This window comes from Pteropus medius, unplaced genomic scaffold, assembly GCF_902729225.1.
Source record: "Pteropus medius unplaced genomic scaffold, Ma_sr-lr_union100, whole genome shotgun sequence".
In the NCBI taxonomy this organism is placed as follows: domain Eukaryota; kingdom Metazoa; phylum Chordata; class Mammalia; order Chiroptera; family Pteropodidae; genus Pteropus; species Pteropus medius.
In genome coordinates, this window is record NW_024349798.1 from 15,524,692 (window position 1) to 15,535,237 (window position 10,546).

The following is a 10,546-nucleotide window of genomic DNA, read 5'->3' on the forward strand; positions in this document are numbered from 1 at the left end:
GTAGAAAGAGACAAATCTGGACAAACCACCCACAGTAAATGGCGCCCTGAAAAGGAGGCAGGCAGAGTTGAATCATATTAAAGATCTACAAGAACCTAGAAAGAAAAAATAAATGAAATCAGTGGGTTGGTAATATCCTCTGCAATGAAGAGACTATAGGTGTAGTGACTCAAATCATGAGCTTGGGAATTAGTTTAATGCAACCAGGATTAAATGCAGAGATGTAAGGCAACGGGGTTTGGATTCCATTTCTGTCACCTGACTATGTGAGCGAGTCGCTTCATCTCTCGGATCGAATTTCCTCATTGAAAGATGAGGATTAAGAAAGTCCCTACCTCGCGGTGTGCCGTGAGGATGAAATTAAACGATCCATGTAAAATGCTTAGCACACAGCGAGAGCTCCATAAATTATCATAATGATATTATTGGCATCGTAAGATAAAGAGTGGACGAAGAGGGATATCTGGAGGAGACGGAGGAATCCAAGGAGGAAGGTGATGGTGTTGCAGTCGGGGTGGGAGCCGAGGACAGCTGGGACCCAGCAAAGGGACAGAAAGGAAACCGCGGGAGAAGATGACTCCGCACGAGGAGGCAGGGAGCCCTCGGTGCAGGCGGGGACCGTCTGAAACCCACAGAGGAGGAGAGGAAGGGGAGAGAGGAAACTAGATCACAGGTAACGGGGAGGAACAGCAGAGTGTGGGGAAAAGGGCGATGCGCCCGGTAGCGTGCGAACCCCATAACGAGCCGGAAAAATCCAGGAGGGAACGGACTGAGATGAGAGGGGGGAGCAACACGAAGGAGATCGAAGAAGGAGAGCTGAGGGTCCGAAAGACGCCTCGACGGGTCAGATGTAACCAGAAGTGTCGGAGACGCCCGGCTTCGGGTGGAAACGGCTGATAGAAATAGCTCGAGACGCAGAGTGGTCGAGATTATAACGATCGCGCAGGTCCGTGAATTCCGAAAAGAGCTCCGGAAGCCGATGGATTTTTTTTTCCCCCATTAATTTTGGCACAAACGCATCTGGCAGCAAAACTGGACTGGAGCTCACACGAAGTTATTTATACCCTTTATTTATCCCACGTCCCACTCAGCATGACCCTTCACGTGTTTCACTGTCGTCACGAGCTGACCGCGAAGTGCAAACCCAGACCCCACTTGGGGGCGGGGTGCTGCGGTACGTGTAGTACCTGGACCACAGCGTCTTTCTGATTTCCATAGTGTTCTGAATTGCAAAACACGTAATGGCCCCAAGGGTGTCAGATCAGCATTTGTGGCTCGTATTGGAAGACACAAGCCTGGGTAAGAAGAAACTTGTATTTAATAATGAAGCCGATGAGACCTACCATTTCTTAAGTGTTTACAACACACCAAATGCTGTATATCCAATATCTCCTTGAAGCCCCACAATATGTCGGATCCCATCTCCTTCGTTTGTAGACATAGCAGGGGAGGCCTAGTGAAGTGATTTGCCACCAATTGACACGCAGCTGGCAAAAGGTGGAGTTTAGGATTTGAACCCAGCGCTGCGACTTCAGAGCTCGCACATTTAACCACTAGGCTGTGCCACTTCCCCCCAACAACTCTAGGAAAAGAATGCAAATCAATGTTTCTCATGCCGTCACTGTAAGAGAGCCATTCCTGGAAGTGACCTTGTGTAATTTTGACGATAACACAGTCAGTAAAGTCATATCGTTAATTCCCCATCTAGGGATCTAAGCGACTTTTCCAAAGTCTCACAGTGAACTGATCAGATACCAAATCCATGATGCTCGTCGTGGATTATGACAATATCAGAAAGGAGCTTGTCAGAGTCTCGTTGGAGGAACACGGAACAAAGCTGGAGAACCATTGCCTTTAGAATGATTCTCCGGGAAGACGGCAGTCACGGTGCCAGGGGATGGACGGTCTTGGAGTGGGGCGCGCTTTGCTCCCCCATCATTGCCACCAGCAACTCCCCCAGTCCTTGATACGGACAGTTGATATCTTTTCATCCTTAACTAAAGTACTGTGGACATGGGCCTCCAGTCTAAACTTCCCTAAGTCCCATTCTTTATAGAAATTCTGATATCAGATAACAGAAATACAAGTGCTGATGTGTATATCATAACACCGGGAGAAAGATTTTCCAGGAGGGTAAAATATATAATCAAGAGGCATGAGGCCATAAAGCAGACGAGGGCAAAATAATGAAAATTCAACAAGGAATAGATATGCAAATCCTGTGACAATTCCATCCACTGTGAAGATGGGAGAAAATCTGAAAACACGCTTCGTGGTTTTTATAGAACTCTGCACGGCTCCCATTAACAACCAGGGAAACAAAATCCAAAGATCCAGGTCTTCGCGTGGCCTCTCTGGTTTCGTAGTTTGATCTTGAGTAATTAATATAACTTCTCCGGATTTGATCAAATGCTTTCTGTTTCTTACGACCAAACAACTCTTAGCTACACACGTGTGTTTGCACCATACGAAAGGAAACACTGTCGACTATTATACTTTGTTAATGTTTCTAACCGGATAGTAGGTGGGGCATTTTGAATGTGATTTTGAGCACGCTTATCAGTCTGAACGCTCTAGAACAATCCACTGGCTTCATGCTCTAAATATAGCAACATCCATTTCCCTCTGGACAAGTTTGCCGAGGCAAAATCTTTTGTCTGTAAAGAAATTCCAGCTCCAATGTTTTGAGTTTTTTTAAACAGTCTGGCAACATTGCCAGACTGTGGTCAGGGAGCTTGATGTGTGTATCAGTCAGGATAAGCTAATTGAAACTATGATAACAAACAGGCCCAAATCTCATTGATTTAAAATAACAGAAGTTTATTTCTAGTTCAAAGTCCTTCCCATAGTCTGCTAGGGGAGGCTCTGCTAGTCTTAATCAATTCATCTCAAACACTACCAGCCTCCATGCCAGGGAGATGATGGAGCGAGCCACCGGTATGTTGGGAGGAAAGTACTTCAGGAGGTAGAAACAGAAGGAAATAGACCCTCCCCATCCAGGAGGATGTAGAGGTCAGCGTGACTCAAATGGAGTGAGCAGTAGAAGGTAAGACGAAATTAGTGACTGGGTCCAAATTATGCACACATAAAAAAAATCATTGATAATATGACTACTATTTATACAGTGCTTATTAACTACATGTGAGGACGATTCTAACGCCTTAGGACAGCTCTCCAGGGTGGCAATATCATTATTTCCATTTCACAGATGAGGAAATGGAGAGGCAGAATGGAGTGCTTAATTGCCTGAGCAAGTGATAAAAGCAGGACTTAAACTCGGGCAGATGCCTCCAGAATCTGAATGCTTACACACTGTACCACACTGCCTATCAAGGGAAAAAGTCATAAAAAGGAGGAATAGGCGAGTGAATGAGGAGACAAGCCATAGGCTGGGACAGAATATCTCAAAAGATACATCCGACAAAGGACTGTCATCCAAAATACACAAACAACCCTTAAAACGCAACAAAGATGATGAAAAATGGGCTAAAGACCTGAACAGACACCTTAGCGAAGAAAACACACAGATGGCAAATACGTACATGAAAAAAATGTTCCACATCACATGCCATCAGGGAATTGCAGATTATAACACCAGTGAGCTACCACCACGCACCTATTATAACAGCCGAGTCCGGAATACTGACGATATCACATGCTGGTGAGAACGTGAAGCAGCCGGAACTCCGCTTCCTTGCTGGTAGGAATGCAAAATGGTACGGCGATCTTGGAAGACAGCTGGGCATTTTCTTATGAAACCAAGCACGTTCTTACCATCTGATCCAGCAACCATGCTCCTTAGCATTTACCCAAAGCATGTGAAAACTTACGTCCACACAGGAACCTGTACACAGAGGCTCACAGCAGCTTTATTCAGAACTGTAGGCGAAAGGATACGTATCCTATGGAACATCCAGACAACAGAATGTTATTCAGCGCTACAAAGAAATGAGCTATCAAGTCATGAAGAGGCGTGGAGGAACCTTAAATGCATATGACAAAGGGAAAGAAGCCAGTCTGAAAAAGCCACGCTCTGTGTGATCTCAACTATACGACATTACGGAAGAGGCCAAACTAGAAGGACAGTGGAAGGGTCAGATGGAGGGATGAATAAGTGGAGCGTGGAGGATTTTTAGGGCAGTGAAACTATTCCGTATGAGACTGTAATGGTGGATACATGTCCTTATGGATGCGTCAAAACCCATAGAATGTACAACGCCAATAGCGAACCGTAACGTAAACAATGGACTTTGGGTGATAATAAGGTGTCACTGTAGGTTCATCAGTTGTGACAAATGTCCCACTCTGACGGGGGATGTCGATAGCGGGGGAGGCTGGGAGAGGGGCAGGTGTAGGGAAAAGCTCCATGCCTTCTTCTCAATTTTGCTGTGTACCTAAAATTCCTCTTTAAAAAAATCTATTTAAAATAACGATTAAAAGAGAGGTGGGGGAGAGGTACCTAGATGCCTGGTGGCAGGAGGAAAAAAAGTAAAACACAGGGAGAGAGATGTAGGTGCATTTTTTTACCAAAAAAAAAAAAAATCCTTCTACATGTGGGTCCACGTATTTGATTTATTTATCAAGCATAAATTGAAGGGCCAGGCCGTATACTATTATAGACACTGGTGATAAATCAGGGAAGAAAACAGACGGGGTTCCCACTCGCCCAAACTTGAACCCCACTCCCTCTGAGCACGTCCCCTATTCAGATCTTGCAGGCGGGGGCCCTAACGCGGCTAATCAATCAGAATCCAGTGCGGTGTCCGGATTCCCATACAAGGCCACCTCGGTGGCTGCTTTTGACTCAGGGGCCAATCCCTGCCCAGTCACCTGTGTCTAGGTGGAGGGTTCGTGCGACACTAATATGACACACCAATAGGAGTCTCCAAGGGAGCGTGGATGTGGAGACCCTTGGTGTGGAGACACCGTTTCAGGAAAACCATAATCTTAAAACTCAGTCTCAGTTACTCTCCTCAGATTCCCATTTGACAAGAGCTCAAGGAGAAGCATTAAATTTAAGGGGGGGCGGAGAGGTGGGTAGGAGCAGTCAAAGAGATGTAGATTCGCACAGAAATGGAAAAGCCAGCCCTGCAAATTGGATTCAAGTTCCCGTTCAGCCCAGACGAGGCTCTCGGCGCTAGTTACAAGAGATGTGTTCAGGCCCAGTCTCCAGCTTTCGGTAGCATCTGTTCCCTTTGTGTGAAGGATTGTGATTTTTGTATAAGCAATATGCATAAATAACTTTCTAAAAGCTTCCATTAATTAAAAAAAAAAATACCCCGAAAGGCTAAAGAAAAATTCCATCTGATTCCCTGGTTCTGATTTACTCGGCACCTGTGAACGAACGGGTTTTTTGGATGCTGAGTGGAGGGAGGGCTATGTTTTGAAATTACTGCCCTGCCCCCCGTGCTTCCAGAAGGAATAGTTTGCTGGACGGTGGGATGGCCTGGCTAGTGTTTCTGGCTGAGGGATGGTGCTCTTGTTAGTCTTTGGCTGGTGGAATTGAGTCTGGTGTGACCAGCAAAGACCCAAAACGATTTAGGTAGCTAACAGTTCCCCAGAACGACTAGAATGCTCCCTTTCCATCTGTTGCTGTTTGAAAATTTTATTATTGTCCACGATGTCATTATTTTTGCGGCAGTCGATTTGGCGTGAACCGACTTCATTCCCTCCACCGGGTGTGGCACCTACGACATCACTGGAAAACAGCTCGGAGAGCTTGATTGATGGATGTTTCTGAAGACGAATCGCTAAATCTGCCTTTTAGTGTCTGTTTCGTGGTGCAGCCTCCCCTGGTGCCTCCTCCTTACCATTTAATGGCAATGCGGGGTCTTCCAAGCCTTGAGCACAGGGGAGAAAAATCCAGAGGTCTAACGACCCTTTTAGCAAAGTCCTCATGAGGTCTGAGACCTGAGAAGTGATGCCGGTCTGGGTCTCGACAGCTTGAGCCCCGGCGAGAGGAGAGAAGCCAAAGCCTGTCTGTGAGGCTCCGGGCTCAAGCGGTACCGCTTCGGGGGCCTGATGACCAAGTTCAACGCCAGGCTGGGCAGAGGGATGTTCTCCCCGTCAGAGCAGCCCACTGCAGGGGCTGCGGCACATCTGCGAAGGACCCAAAGGACCCACTGTCCCCGACAGTGCGGCGGAGAGTCCGCGCCCTCAAATGGTCCCCAGGAGGCACATTTCAAGAAAAGACTCAGATGGAAGAAGCTGATGACATTGGGTCATTCCCCGGAGGCCTCCTGGACACGAGCAGGGGTCCAGCGGGAAGAAGTGAAAGCTACCAGCCGGTATCTCCTGGACATCTGTCTTAGGGTGACCTTACTGGTAGCAGCGAGCTGGGGCGGCCTGGAGTCTGGCTTCGCTGAAGTGAGCTGGGTCGCTCAACGTGAACGATCACTGCTGGGTGAAGAGAATCGAGCTGTGAGACTGAGATGCGGACGGGGAAACGTGCCTCGCCATGTGGCTAGCTGTGCTGCAGGAGCCAGCCCTGCCGAGGCGCCGAGCGTTCTCATAACCCCGTATTTAAATTTTAATTATAACAAAAATTGTCTCCTGTCCAGGAAGAATGTGTGAAAAACCAATTATAAACATTTGCCAACTCAGTGAGGAGAAGTTATCTGCTCTAAGAACAGACTCTCCAACTCGGGCTTGGAAGGAGAAAGTAAGGGAGTTTGACGCCAAGACCTCGCACCGGGCGCCTGGGCAAATCCCAGACGGCTCTGAGCCGCCCAGCCTGCTCCTGGCATCCACCAGCTCTTCCCAGCCGGGGTCCTTGCACGACTGGGCTTAGCAGAGCAAAGCCTGTGCCTGACAGTCTTGGTGGGGGCCACTACTGGACCGCCCCTCCCCCCCCAATGCCAGTGCTGCCCTGGAGAAGGTGTCCTGGGACTGGGACAGCAGCTTTTGATGACCCAGATGCCGTGTACAAAGGTCTGACATAATGCAGCTAAATGCCTCAGGAGAAGAAAACCTGCCAGATGCCAACTAGTAGGTGGGAAACATAAGTTCTCACCACCCAAGAAGCATTCAATTAGGGTTGAGAGGCTGAACTTGGAAAGCCAGCCAAGGCACCATCCCAGGAGGCTGAATTTGGAAATCAATCAGGGAGGAGAGGATGGAGCCATGCCGCAGCTCAGCCGGAGCGGGAAGGGGGTGCCGTGTGCCTGATGGTGGATGTTGATGTCATGGAGCATATGTGTGTGCTGCCTGTGTTTTAACTTCACGGGGAGACATGGCTAGAGGGGAGAGAGCGAGCTAGACTGAGCAGGAACAAAATATAACCGTCCACAGAAAAACCCCAGAGGAATTAGGGAACATTAAATGCCTCGTTCCGGAGTGGTGGCTCTGCGCAGACGGACCTGCATTCTTAGGCTGCTTCTCCATGTCCAGTTGTCGGTACTCTGGGGTCAGATGACATCACGGGGGAAATGCTCGTGGAACAGACAGGAAGTGATCATGCTATTTGGAGGTCAGCTTCAGCGTCTCTGGAGACGTGTGCTCTTAACTACTGGGTCAACAGGTCTTCGGCAGTAAAATAACTCAGAGTACTGAGGCTCTCGTGGCCCCAGGGGCTGGGAGTGCTGGTAGCAAATGGACCTCGGCTGACTCTCTCTCTCTCTCTCTCTGGAAATTGCCCTCAGTGGAAAAAAAGCCATCCCACCCAAGGTCATGTCATCCGGTGATTTATCAATGTCAGGATATAGAGAGACTTGACCTGCTTGCCTGAAAGGAATAACTCCGAAGGCCCATCCCAGCTCCAAAGCGCCCAGGGATATGCTGAGGCTGCATCTCGGTTCAAGTTCTCCTCCGCCAAGTCCTGATTTCTTCGCTCCTCCACGGTGCCAACACAGAAAGCTGGTCCCCAGCGATTTCTGCAGGTACATCTGCATCGGAGAGCCTGTTTCCAGGGAACCAGATCTAGGATGGCATCCAATCTCATCCGTCTTAGAGAGGTTGACTTGGAAGACGGACGGACGGACGGACGGACGGATGGATGGATGGATGGATGGACAGATGAATAGATAGATGATAAATGATGATAGATACATAGATGACAGATTGATAGATGATAGATAGATAGATATAGATAGATAGATGATAGATAATAATGATGATGATGATAGATGATGATGATGATGATAGATAGATGATAGATAGATAGATAGATATAGATAGATAGATAGATAGATAGATAGATAGATAGATAGATAGATAGATAGATAATAGGAAAGAGGGGATGGGTAGAGGCAGAGAGGAACACAGACGACACAGGAAGCAACCGGCCACGAGGCGGCGGAAACACAGGCAACAGTAGCCGTCAATACGCAGAAGCCACGCGCTGGAGGAAGGGGAGCTTAGAGCAGGAGAAGCTTTGAGGTGAAAACGATGTGACTTGATAGGGAATGTTACCCACCCCGAGGAGTGAGAAGCGGAGCTCTTTTCCTTTAAAAAATGTTAATCGTAGTCAGATACACATACATAAAGTTGATCATCTCGCCCCTTTTTAATTTACATACAATTCTTCTGGAGCTTTTCATCCCATATTCCTTCCTAAGGCCCGACATCTGGAGGGGGTCTGTGTTTCAGAGAGACCCCAACCCAGGGCCTGGAGGCCTGAAGTTTCTTGAAATTGAGTACAAACTCTCACCCTGAACCTGTCTATGCATGAGACTTCGGCCCAGTTATTATACCTGATGGCACGGATGGAGAAATGCAGCCAGATGGGTTGGGTGCACACAGAAATGGGGTCCCGATACGTTTCTCCCTCCCAGTCCCCTGAGCCTCAGTGGCCTCTCCTGCAACAGGGGCACCACGGAGCCTTCCCCATAACTGTACACAGGACCAGAGGACCTAACCCTCGCTGTGCAGCATCCCTAACGCTGAGCAGCATCCCTAACACTGTGCAGCATCCCTAACGCTGTGCAGCATCCCTAACGCTGTGCAGCATCCCTAACGCTGTGCAGCATCCCTAACACTGAGCAGCATCCCTAATGCTGAGCATTGTTCGTTCTCAATCATCAGGACCTGCTCTTAGCTCTGGTTAAGACAGCCAGTGTTGAACTGGGAAATTTGCATGAGTTTTAAAAACTGTTTCTTTAATAGGAAGGAATGAGGCCAAGACATAAATCCCTACGTAGCAGGGTGGGATCTCCCTGCCATTTTCAAAAATAACGCCGCTCTCCGTGTGTTAAAAGCTGCCGAGGTACAGACCAAGGCCTGCCCTCTCACCGTCCCTCCTGCTCAGCTGCAGTGGCTGGAGGCCAAGTTCAGGAATTAGATGGAAGCTCTGACCGAACTTCCGGGCGAGGACTCTTCATGGCCCCAGCAATAAATAAGGCTCAGAGGCAACGACTTGTAGGCGCAGCAGCCTGGCCGAGTGGCGGCTGATGGGAGGGAACGCGTCGCGCGGGCTCCGAGCCTGCATTTCTGCTCCCCTGGCATTAGACAGAGCCACGAAGGCCAGGAAAAACCCGTCTGTCCTGGTCCCTTCTCCCCCCCACCGCATGGCAGCCGTCTCTTTCCTAATTTTTTTCTTCTTCACTGGCCCACTGCGGCTTAATGCAGAAACGTGTGAAAACGTGTCCCTGGCCCATCGCCCCATCACCCCTACGCCCCTGGACGTGATGGCGCGTCGCCGGCCCCACGTCTGCCCCACGTCTGCCACGTTCCCGGTCTCTCTCCAGCCCCTCCTCTGTCCCTCCGTCCCCGTCACACTCACGCGGTCCCTCTCTCCGCGTCTGCGTCCCACGCTGTCTCTGTTCCGCCGCCGTCCTCCTCCCTGGTGTTCTCGTTGCTCTTCCTCTCCGTCTCTCTTGAACTCAGTTCATCTCCGTTTCCCCCAGCTCTGTCCCTCTCGGTGTCCTTCGCCCCTAGCTCTGTCCCTCGGTTCTCTCTGCAGCCCTGTGTCCCCTTCTCTTTAGTTCTTGGAATCCGATAGGCCACCAAGCCCTTTGACTCTTAAACACCCCACAGCCAGGTTAGCAGAGGCAGAGACAGCCCTGGAGCGTTGGGATCCTGCTGGGGCTTCAAGGCTCGATTGTCCCCATGAGCTGGGTGACGGGCGGTGAGGGCTGTAGCAGGAGGTGCTTGACTTCCACACAGACCTGAGTCAGGAGTTGACTGCATCGTCCATCTTCTGTGTGACTTGCTGCAAGTCCCTTGTCCCTTGCCTTCCCTGTCTCTCAATCTCTTGTCTGCAAAACGTGGCTCTTTAGCAAACGTTTAAGAATATGGCTCTGGTAGACTCACCCTTGGGCAGATGAAAACCAAATAAAATGCACAGTATAGTAAAAAAAAATATGTGTGTATATATATGTATATATACACACACACACACATATATATGTATATATATACACACATATATTTTTTTACTATACATATATTTTTTTCATATATATGTGTGTATATATATATATATATAAAGTTGATATTTTTTTATTATACATATATTTTTTTCATATATATGTGTGTGTATATATATATATAAAGTTGATATGTGTGTATATATATATATATATAAAGTGTGTATATAAATATATATATA